We start from the raw sequence: 12,162 nt of genomic DNA on the forward strand, positions 1-12,162 counted from the left end.
CATCATCCAAGGAAGTCAGAGCACAAGTGGAGGAAACATTTTCCCAGATCCCGACAGTACTCATAACACTGGAAGGGCAGAAAAAGAGTCTTTCCTTGGGGCCAGAGCATTACATATATCAACACATAATAAACTAAGGGCTCTCTGCTCCTCCCTGTTCGACAGACAGCCACATCTTCTGGCGCAGTGCCAGCCGCGTCAGTGAGACATGATGGGGAAGGTCAGAGTAAACTGATTCAGCCATATTAGGCGCCTGAGTTTCTTTTAACCCAGGCAAAGTGTATTTTATCTCCATCTACAACCCCTTCATTGACCTCAACTACAGGGTCTGTATGTTCCAGAATGATTCCACCCACAGCAAATACATGGCACAGTCAAGGCTGAGAACAGGAAACTTGTCATCAATGGAAAGCCCAGCTCCATCTTCCAGGAGTGAGATCCCACCAACAACAGATGGGGTGATGCTGGTTGGTACTGAGTATGTTATGGAGTCCACTGGGTCTTCACCGCTATGGAGAAGGCTGGGGCTCACTTGAAGGGTGGGGCCAAGAGGGTCATCATCTCTGCCCCTTCCACTGATGCCTCCATGTTTGTGATGGGCGTGAACCATAAGAATTATGACAACACCCTTAAGATCATCAGCAATGCTTCCTGTACCACCAATTGCTTGGTCCCTCTGGCCAAGGTCATCCATGACAACTTTGGCATCATGGAGGGACCCATGTCTATAGTCTATGCCATCACTGCCACCCAGAAGACTGTGGACAGCCCCTCTAGGAAGCTGTGGGGTGATGGTGGAGGGGCTGCCCACAACATCATCTCTGCTTCTACTGGAGCTGCCAAGGCTATAGGCGAGGTCATCCCTGAGCTAAATGGGAAGCTCACTGGCATGGCCTTCCTTGTCCCCACCCCCCACATGTCAGTCGTGGATCTGACATGCTCCCTGGAGAAAGCTGCCAGATATGATGACATCAAGAAGGTGGTGAAGCAGACATCAGAGGGCCCCCACAAGGACATCCTGGCCCACACTGAGGACCAGGTTATGTGTCTCCTGCAACTGTAACAGTGACACTTGCTCTTCCACCTTTGATGCTGGGGCTGGCATTGCTCTCAATGACCAATTTGTCAAGCTCATTTCCCAGTATGACAATGAATTTGGCTATGGCAACTGGGTGATAGACCTTATAGTCCCTATGGCCTCCAAGGAGTAAGAGCCCCTGGACCACCAGCCTCAGCGAGAATAAGAGGAAGAGAAAAGCCCTCAGCTGCTGGGGAGTCCTTGCCCCAACTCATCCCCCAATATACTGAGAATCTCCCAACCTCCAGTTTCCATCCCAGACCTCCTGAAGAAAGGGAGGGGCTTAGGGAGCCCTACCTTGTCATGTACCACTAATAAAGTATACTGTACCCAGAGTAAATAAATAAACAAATGAGGGGAAAACCTAGCAGTGTATCAAACAGCATGTGTATAGTGTGGAACCACTTGGGCCAAGGATAGTTGTCCTAACCATCCTCACAATGGGAATAGTCCCACATGATTCCAGGAGACCCCTCGGGCCACACAGGCCTCTGGCTAGTCTGACTAATCCTTCCTTCTTTAGATTTTATGGCCATAACTCTCTCTCAGTCAACAGGAATTTATTGTCATTGCTCAACAGCATACCACCTACATTGTATGAAAGACTTAACCAGGGGCAAAATATTTTTGCCATTCATTCCACCCTTTTGCCAAAGAATTATGCTTATGATGTTATTTTGCATTTTGATCATGCCTAACATGGACATCGGAAGAGAAAAATAAGCCTTATCACCCCAGCCATTGGAAATAGACAAGAATTCCTCCGCACCATCTCTCTGGCCTAAGATGGCAGGTGGCAATCCCCCTTTAAATAAACGCCCCTTTAGAACCGAACAGGACAGTTAGAGCAATGTAGTCTACCCTCTCTCCTACCCAGTTTCTTTTCTTTTCTTTTTTTTTAATGCTAATTACAAGGAGTAAACTTTTTGCAGGGTTGCTTAGCTCATATTGAGAATCGGACCCTATATGTGGTCCTCCGTGATGTGCTAAACTCATCTGCTTACGCCTTGGCATCCAGGAAAGATATACTGGGGCTAATAACTAGTAAACTCCCACTTTAGAAGGGCCTTTCCCGCCCCAGCCCCCACCCCTACTGCCACCATCTGTGTTTGTTCTTTTGCTATATAAGAACTCAAACTGGGTGGCAAGCATGTTATTTTTAAAAATCTTTTAGTGGCGTCTATACCCAGAACTGCCTCATCACAATTATCCTCACCAAACGAGGAAACTTCACATTGAGAATGGATATGGTGTTCAGCCAGCACCAAATGTCTCCCCTTCTGCCTTTTTGTCTTTCCGATCAATCAGAACATGTGAAAGTCCCAAATGAAGAGTAAACACACGGCCCAGGTTCCTTTCATCTCCTAACATATGTCATGAAGGGGGAAAGAAAAAGCCCTATTCCCAGCTTCAATCAGCCATTCGTTTTCTGCAACTTGAACCTTGAGCTGAAAGGAACGTGTGGGGGGCTGTGGGGGAGGGTTGAACGCGGGCCCACTCCTTGGAAGATAATAGGTATTCGCCGCATACCTGCATCTTGGAGTCATTATCTCCCCTGTGAGCACTTCTGTATTTATATATAATGAGATCATTACCAGGCAGCTATTCCAATTTTATTCAGACTTTAATATTTCTTGAAGAAAAAAAATAGCATACAAAAGGGTTTGTGATGCCAACTCAATCAGACGTGCTGTTGATGGAGAATTATTCAAGTGCAAGCCGGAACAGGAAAAAAAATAATTTCAGAGAGGTTTCTGTCAAAGTCGAGTTCTCCTGTGATGATGTTTCGAGTGAATGTGCCGAAGTGTCCAGAGGGGAGGAAGGAGAATAACAACTCACAGAAGAGGGGGTTCTGTGTAGGATTAACAGCGAGGCGTGTCGCCCCCTAACCAGCAGGGCAGGTAAGGCAGGGCCTCCTGGCAAGTCTGGGCCCCCACGCAGCTTTCCCCAGGTCATCAGACCAGGGAGGCAGCTTTACTTGCCTTCCCTTCGCCTCTGGTGGCACAAGCAGCAGTCTGGGGTTAGAAGTCAACCCTTTTGTGGGTGTTACTACCTCTTAGGGTGGAGCTCAGGTGGTTAGGCCAGGGGGGCAAGACAATTCCTTTCCCATTTTCCCAATATGCAGCTTTCCGTGAAAGAAGGGACTGTCTCTCTCACCATCCCTGTGGCCTCCGCCCAACAAAGACTATGGCAGGATTTTCTTTCCTTTTGTTCCCGTTCACACAAAATGCCTAGCAATTCAGTACGCCCGCTAATCAAGTATTCTGCCTGAGGTTTAATAAACCATACTCTTCCAGTTCTCGGTAAGTTAGGAAATCAAATGAAAGAAATTGAATACTAAGATCCAACAAAAAGGAATCTCTCTTCGATAATCCAGATGGCACCTCAGGATTATTCCAAACCTTAGGTGACAATTATGAAAGTTGTTTATCACTGGCCAGCACTTCTAGAAATACGCTCTGCTAATGTGAGCTCTCTGGATGTTTGAACTTGGGATAAACATGAATTTACTGTTCATTTCTAAGGCCTATAGTTTATCCTGAGATTACAAATCCAAGAAGAGGACCATCTTAGCTATTAGCTCTCAGTACTAACTGCAGATGGGAGCAAGCTGTTGGAACAGGAACGAAGGCTTGTCATCACAATAAATGTGACATTAAAGGATTCTGGGTCTTTTTTTTTTTTATGGTGATTGTAAAGTGCTAATTATTTTTCCCCTAGCATTTCCTAACAAGGCAAACCAAAATAACATTATAAAAGAATTTACAAAATGTACCTGCTGTCCACTGAGCCCCCAAACGTGGCTCCAGCATGGCGTTGGTAGATTTCTTATTGAAATGGTCAGTAGTTAGTTCTGGTACAATTGTTAAGGCTATTTTATAGATCCTAGTCTTGGAATGTACTCAACATTTAGAAATCAGTTTGTAAGAGAAAGGAAGGGAGGGAGGGAGGATAGTGATCTCATGTCTCCATGAAATACAGCTAGCTCCACCACAATCTATATCGTACAGGCAAAGAAGGGCATCAAAAGAGCCCTAAAGACTCTCGAACTTAAGAGAGACTTAAACAAGAAAATGGGAACAATTTTCTCTCCCACTCCATAAATCCATAATAGTTAGTCATAGCAATTATTTCAAGATTAACTCCTTGCAAAGAGGAAGGATCTGCCCAAGTAAGAATTATTAAATTTCTTTCCATCACTTACCATTTTGTGTTAGCACGTTATGCGTGTATGTGTGTGCACGCACGTATAGAGAGATTTTTCATTTACCATTAACACTGACTCTCCGGAGGAGAGTAACAACTCCTCCATCTGCCTCCCTTGTGTCTTTACCTACCCTCACAGCCTTAAAAGAAGGCAGACCACTCTTGTTCTCAAAAACCTTCTGCCTCTCCAGCATCCTTAACCTAGCCTCCCCTGTCCCTTGCCTTCTGTCGTCCAATGTGCTTGCATTCCCCGTCTGTGGACAGCCCTCCCAAGGCTGGCTCCCAGGAGATGTGCCTTCCAGCCCCTGCTCATCCACGTGTTCACTGTGACACCAGCAAGACTGCTAGGAGCATCATTGCTCTTCATGCTATGTTTCCATGACTCGGCCTTGCAAGTGCCTGCAAATTTGCTGTATTTCATCCTTTCTTCAACAGCCAAAATGTTCATTACTTCACAACCCATTCTCTCCATAAATATCTAAGATACAGCTTACACATCGACTGCACCACTGAAATTTCTCTCTAAGATCATAAAGCCCAACATTTTTGACAAAGTAAATTGTCTCTGTGGACCCTTAACCCTTTGGAGAGACTGGACATGACCAAGGACATCCTTCTTACAACTCTTTTCATTGAAGTCCCACATTAGCTGCTCCACTCTGCCTCACCTCTGTCTGGTCCTATCTATCTGCCACAGGGCACTTGGCTTTATTCATAGCTGGGCAGCCAGCCTATGGGGAGGGCTTCAGAGATGATGAGCTGTTGCTCTCCACCCCCCACTGTCCCCACGACCACCACGCACGGAGCACCACTCCACACCGAACACGGGATTTAACTCTGGGTTAAAGTACTATATCTCACAGAATCTTCTTTTTAAAAAGGAAATGCCTTTTAAAAGCTTGTACATTAATTCATCATCTATTAATACAAAATTAGTTTCATAGATAATTAAATGTTAGCTCAGAAATCAGAAAGTAGCACATGAAGAAATGGAATATAAAATGAGTTCATTTTGAAGGAATGTCATCTCTATTGTCTACATAGAACAAAATAAAATCATGCCCGAGAAAATAAATATACTTTAATGCCCACTTTAATATACTATTCACATACTTAAAACAATATGAAAATTACCATAATTGACAACAGGCAAGGTAATATCCTACTAACGCTCCAGAACTGTGATTAAAAATGACAAATTTGATGCCCCCTCAGAGAGTTAAAGGTCTATAGTAAGGAGGATTCTGGGAAAGTTAATTATCAATATCTGTCTATGAAGCTTCTAAAATAGCATGATGATTTACTGTCGGAAATATGAGAGAGAACATTCCCCACCTACCAAACGTTGTGACGCTTTTTAACTGCTCTCCCGGACTCTAACCAGGGAAAATTGGTCACAGTTTCTGCTGAGACCACAAGGACCTGATCCTTTTCCCCATAACTAGCTTTCTCTGCACATGTGCTCTGTGGGGAACACTTAACCTTGTATCCTGCTGTCTTGGAGCCTCACCCGAATGATTAGCTCGCCGCCATTTAGACTGTTGCTGGCAATCAACATGCTTTGTATAAAGCAACTGTGTGTTTATCTATCAGAATTCACTCCTTAATTTTTGCAGCTGCCCAAGATGCTTCTTTCCTGCAGTCCCCGAACCTAGATCAGTGGGTAGGAAATAAGTTGTCTCGATACCATGTGTGAAAGTGGTCAAGCTTAAAGTTCTCTTTTCTCTCTCTGCAAAATGAACTCTGGTACCAGATTAATAGGATTACACCTCCACTCTGGAGCAAAGTGCCACCTTTAATCATTTCCAGAAGTGGGCCATCCGACCTTCCGCCTGGTAGGTTCATGAACAACAGGAAAAAGATCAGCAGGCAGTGTCAAAGGCCAAAAATATCTTGTCTCTGAAGACCTTCTTCTAGCAAAGGGTCTTAGGAATCAAAGCAAGGGCATAGCTGCCTAGTATTCCACAAACAGGGGAGTTGAAAACCACCAGCATCTGTAATAAGGAGGCCGTGGAAATCACGCCAATATCAGAAGCACACAGGATTTGCAAGTGATATCCATTACCCTGAATGCTGGCATCATGAAATGAGATTCAAGGACAGCATAGGAACTGGGTCTGACTGTGAGCAGACTCGGATTCTTTGCCTCTTGATGTTCCTGACGGGCCATGTCTTGAGGGAGAAAGCACGCTGTGGTCAGTGGGCAAAAAAGAGACTCTCTTGCCCTGTTATTAGTGAATTCTACCATGAACCAGGTCTGAAGATAGGAGGCATGTGCCAAAGGTGACTTATTTAGCTCTTCTTTCCATGAACAAAGACACCCGCCCTCTTTACTTATATCAACAGGGTTCCTTCCAGAAGCCACAGAGCAGGAGTTCTTAATTGCACTGTATCAGGGGTTGGCATAGTTAAGTGGTTGCAACAAAGTGCTCACGGCATGCAACACCTGATATTAACTTATTTACCCTTTCTAGAAAAAGTCTGCTGATTTTTGCCTTATATCCTCTAGGACAAAGTTTAATTATAATAATGGCCAATGTTTATCAAACTTTTCAATATTCAGTACACTACTAAACACATTACATGAATTACATCATTAAATTGCCATAACAGCTGTATGAAGTAGATATTTTTGTTTTCCCCATTTTAAAAGTGAAGGATCCAGGGCGCCTGGGTGGCTCCATCGGTTGAGTGTCCGACTCTTGATTTCGGCTCAGGTCATGATCTCAGGGCTGTGAGTTCAAGTCCCCCATCAGGCGACACGCTTGGCATAGAGCCTGCTTGGGATTCTCTCTCCCTCACCCACTGCCCCTCCCACCCCCCCCTCAAAAAAAGTGAAGGATCCAGAACAAATTAGTCTCTAGGACTAGGAAGTGGGGGAGGCAGGATTCAAAGTCTGACCCCACTTACCCACTCTTTCAACCGGTAAACAATATTTCCTCTAATATAATGATAATAATAGCTACCATTTGCCAAGTGTTTACACACTAGCCTTTGCATATATTATCTCTAAAGCTCACCACTGCCTCCGTTTGTACTTTCCAAAGATCAAGAGACAGGAACCCAGATTGCTTAAATAATTTACCCAAGATTGAACAGCTAAGAGTAGAAGATCCCAGGTTCAAACTCAGACACCACCGTTCTTTCTTTACATATGTCACCTCATAGGAGAAAGACAGCCTTTAGGAGACAGTGTAATCAGCATAAGAAAGACTAAATTTTTTTTTCTAATTTTCCATTCTGTCTAGAAAGACTACGGGCCATCACAATCAGGTACTAACCCTCACTTAGTCATTCATTAACTCTCTGTGGCATTTGGCACAGCATTTAACCCTTTCAGATCTCAGTTTCCTTGTTGACAAAAAGAGGGAGGCCAGGTTGGATGCTCTCTGAGATCTCCCAGCTCAAACACTCTCTAGCTCCCCATTCCGTCCCTTCACAGACTTATGTGGTCATTTTTGCTCTGTGTATATGTGTGTGGTCCTGGTAATTGCAAACTCTCAGAAAGAAGAAGCAGTCAATTTTCTGATTTAAAACTCCTCCCATGGGATAATCTCTCATTATGGACTCTACTTGCCTTCCATTCAAGAGACAGTCTGAACTCAAGTCAACTCCTATAGTCACTTCTCATTATAGGATGACTCATGAAAACAGCTGCTTCCCCTTAGAACATCAAGAGGACACTGGACACTAGGCATTCTTGCTCCTTTTTGTTTCATTTTGTTGTCTTTGATTTGGGGTATTTTGGCCAACTTACTAAACAGCCAGTAAGATCTAATTCCTGAGACCCGGATGGGTCAAGTGCAGTCAATGTACCTTAACTATTACGTGATTTGGTAGAGGTGATTGTTTTCCTTTATTATAATATTTTAAATCACTACCATCCTTCTGGTAAATTAAAATAGTAAGGCTTACGGCTGTTCACAATGTACAACTTTTCCAATGAGCTGTTTTATCTGTATCTCCTTTCCTACTCCTATTGTCTTTCTCTGTAGATGATCAAACATTAAGAACCACCCAAGTCACCAGATAGTTGCCTTCATCAGGTTAAAAATGGCTTCCCAAGCAGAGACGGAATTCTAAAAAGTGCCATTGTCGAGTCTCTCAAATGGCAGCTCTTCTCAGCCTGGATTCCCTTCACTTTGACTGACGGGCAAAACTGGTGTAAGGAAATACTTCTACTGAGTTTACTTCTTTAAGCAACTTGGCTTAAAAAAAAAAAAGGCCATCTTGCCAGTGATCCCTTTAAGCCTTTTTAATTGCAAAATTCTTTTTTATGGTGTTGCTGACCTAGCCTTAGCAGAGTTCATTTCAGAAATGTGCTGAAGTGGGTACCAGCACTGACAACTAAGGCTGAGAAATGTTTTAAGTATCACGACTCTACATTTTTCTCCTGTCTGTGAGGTTCAGGGATTCATCCTGTCTGAATCATGCCTGCCCTTCGTTTATGCATGAATAAGATATTTTAGACACTGAGGACACAGCGTAGACACCAGCCCTTCCTGGAAAAATAAGACCTAGACCTCAAATCAGGGTGAGTATACAGATTGTCCCCAGTGCCAACTAATTTCCAAATGTGAATACAGAAACATTGGTTAGTGGCCTCCTCCGGTTCTCCTATTGGCCCCCTAACCTTTAGCAAGACAAAAATGTCACATATCCTAAAATTAACAGCACATTTTGCTTTTCAGTTGATCAGATCAGCTGAGAATGAGGTCAGTCTCTTACCTCCTCCAGATAAGAGGTTGTCATTGTTTGAGTACATTTAACAACACCACAGACATTGGGCCTCAGAAAATATCTGATAACTTAGAAGCTCAGAATATGGATCAAAAATAAGCCTGCAAAAAGTCATTGAGCTTCATCTAATTCTTGGAAGGGCCACACCTAAAGCATCCTGTAGCACTTAGGAAAAGCTCTTCTTTGCTCACGCAGCTGCTAGATGCCCATTTCCTGGGTACCTGCTATCTAACGAGACCCTGTTCTAGGCACTGGGTATGCTCCGAACACAAGAGACAAAGCCCATATTATATCTTACATTCTAATAAAGGAGACAGGCAATAAGCAGATAAACAAAAAAATGTATGGTAGCAGTTAGTGCTATTTTGAAGATATAACAGGATAATATGCGACAGAAGGATGAAACTCCTTTTGAATAGTCAAGATTCTCTGAGGAGTTGACATTTAAGTAGAAACCAGAATAAAATGATGACACCCTGTGAAGATGTTGGCCAGGGGAAGAACATTCCAGGCACAAGGAATACCTAGTAAAAAGGCCCTAAGAAGGTAACTAGAAGTGTTTAAGACATAGCAAGGCAGGGTAAGGGAGAAGAAAACTATGAGAAAAGGTCAGGAGGGGGGCAGAGGCCAGAACTCATGAGGTCCTGAAGACTCCATTGGAGAGCTCCATGTTGGCCTAGTAATAATGAAAGCTAGTAGAAGTTTATAACAAAGGGAGCTTTGAGACCCAATTGTTGTTGTTGTTTTCTGGTTTTTGTTTTTTAAGAGTACCCTAGCTTCTGTGAGGGGAATGGATTTTGGAAGCAAAAATGGAAGCAGAGAAGCCACTTAGGCAATCGCAGTGGTCCAGGTGAGAGACGATAGAGGCTTTCACTGGGTGGCAATTAGTGGAGATGGAGAGAAGTGGGAAGTTTGGAAAAATGCTTTGGAGATAGAATGCCGGGATTTGCTGACAGACCTGCTGTGCAAAATGTGGGAGTCAAAAATGACTCTCTGGGTTTTGCCTAGCTCGTCCACTCTGACCCTGTCCACTACTTTGGCATCTGAGATTGGGATGTTCCAGCCAAATGGCTCCAGAGGCATGACCGATCGCACTGTAAGTTTGAAATGTACCAGAGGAAACTGGTATATTTTATAAACTGTCATCAGAGAAATCATCACTGTTCTGACTCACTCCTAGAGAGCAATTCTGTGCCTTGAGAGCCTCTGAGCATGCCTGTATGAGAGTAGTATTCTTAACTTGAGCAGAAAGAGTGCATTTCCTCATTATGTCCCTGTAGCCGGGAGGCACACGAAATAGAGAGTGGGCTTGGGATTCTGTGCTTTGTTAAAGTGAAGGGACAATCAGCATCAGGAACATTAGCCATGGCAGTACACGGGATTGCGCAACGATGTATGAAAAGAAGAACCACTCATCTGAATTGAATTTTCAGCTGGAGCCTAAGAGGCCAAATTTAATCATCCACCCAAAATTATCACACAAGTCAATACTTCCTCCCTTCTCCTTGCAAAGGGAAAGAGACTGATTCTTTATTTTTCCGTCAAGCAGGTGGCCTTGAGGCAGCTAACCAGCTGGCTGAAATCTAAATACCTTCGCCAAGACAAAAGCCAGTAGCATGATTGATGATCTTCTTGTCGTAGGAGAAGAGAACCCTCCCCCAGCCAATCAGCATGCAGAACTGCTATCAGATCATCAAGGAACAAAACTAGACTTACAGCTGATAAGAAAGCACCCAAGTCCCAGGCCTCGACTGGCTGGGGCTCCGGCTCCCAGCTCAATTCCACTTAGGACATTGATTTCTAACAAGGTTCAGTTAGTTCCTTAGTCGGTAAGCCCTAACTTGCTTTTTTCAGACCCTGACTAGGTATCTACACTACCAGTCAATCATTTCAATACATCTGCCTTAGAGTTGGAATTGGTCTGCCCCTAGAGGGAAGACGCCTTCCCCAAACCTCTTGGAAGGACAGATGTCTGAACGGCATATGGAGTCTCCCGCCTATGTCGTCTAGGGGTGAAAAAATGCCTTGTGTGCCTCCCACTTAACTGGGAGCCCACAATTAAGATCCTATTTGACCATAGTTTCTCGTCTTGCATCCCACGCACCTGGAAAGCTGGAAGCAGGGTGATCCAGCTAAGGCGTCAGAGCTGATTTCTTTGCACCGGAAACCAGCAAGTGAGGGTAAGGCCAGGCCCAACCCTGTGAGATGGGTTTCCTGCCTCTGTGCTGAAATTCTCCTGGACAGCTACAGTATCTTCTGATCTCAAACCTAGGAGGAATATGAAAATTGAGATTAACAGATTTTAATAAGCAGATGACCAAAGGTTTCAAATTCCACTTGCTCCTGGACACTTACCAAGCTTATCAGTACCTCATATTCCTCATTGGTAAGACAGAAAAGAAGAGTCACCAGATAAAACACTAGACAGAGGAACGTAAAGCAGGGGAATTAATCTCCTGAATGGAAATCTCATGTGAGGGTCAGAATAACTCCTTCTGAAACATTATAACAGTGTCCCTTATTCCTGCAAAACCAAAAGATGCCACGCACTCTTCAGGAATCTTTTTTCCTTCTTTGTGATTGCCAGTGTCACGGTTTGTCGTGTTCGCTACTAGCCTTGATAGTTGAGCTTAAGAAAAAGGCCCTCCTAGAAAGAAGCTGTCACAGAGGCAAGAGAAGCCAAACACCCATTACCCTAAAATCTCCTTCCACGAGCTCGAGGTGAAAGGCAAGGTCTTTCTCTTAGGGACCCTGGCACATAAATCTTTCCTCTGTCAGCTCCAGAAGGTGATCTGCCTCCTAAAAACTGAACATCGGACTTGTCAAAAATTGTTCCTTACTGATCAGAGACAGCATATGGAAGTTAGAGGGATAGTTGCTGAACCATCTCCCTTATTTCAAGGAGAAGCTGAGATTCTTCTAATGGCACCTCCCCCATGAAGCTTTCGATACAGGTTGTGCGAGGGGGGAGGCCGTGCTGCGTCAGAGGCCGGAGCAGCTCCAGCCTGGAAATACAAGCCTGATTATCGAAGGTAAGAATTCCAGCAATCAAGCAGTGGGAGCCGGGGGGAGGCCAGGGAAGCCAGGGGACAGCTCAGCTCCCCTCCCCACCACCGGGATTGGTGATGAAGTCACAG

The 12,162-nt window shown here is 44.3% G+C and overlaps 1 pseudogene; it reads left to right on the forward strand.

Annotated features, from left to right (window-relative positions):
- Positions 1-211: 211 nt before the first annotated feature.
- On the forward strand, positions 212-1,211 carry LOC123793103 (glyceraldehyde-3-phosphate dehydrogenase pseudogene; annotated as a pseudogene).
- The last annotated feature ends 10,951 nt before the right edge of the window (positions 1,212-12,162 follow it).

This window comes from Ursus americanus, chromosome 13, assembly GCF_024610735.1.
Source record: "Ursus americanus isolate L20-20 chromosome 13, mUrsAme1.1.p, whole genome shotgun sequence".
In the NCBI taxonomy this organism is placed as follows: domain Eukaryota; kingdom Metazoa; phylum Chordata; class Mammalia; order Carnivora; family Ursidae; genus Ursus; species Ursus americanus.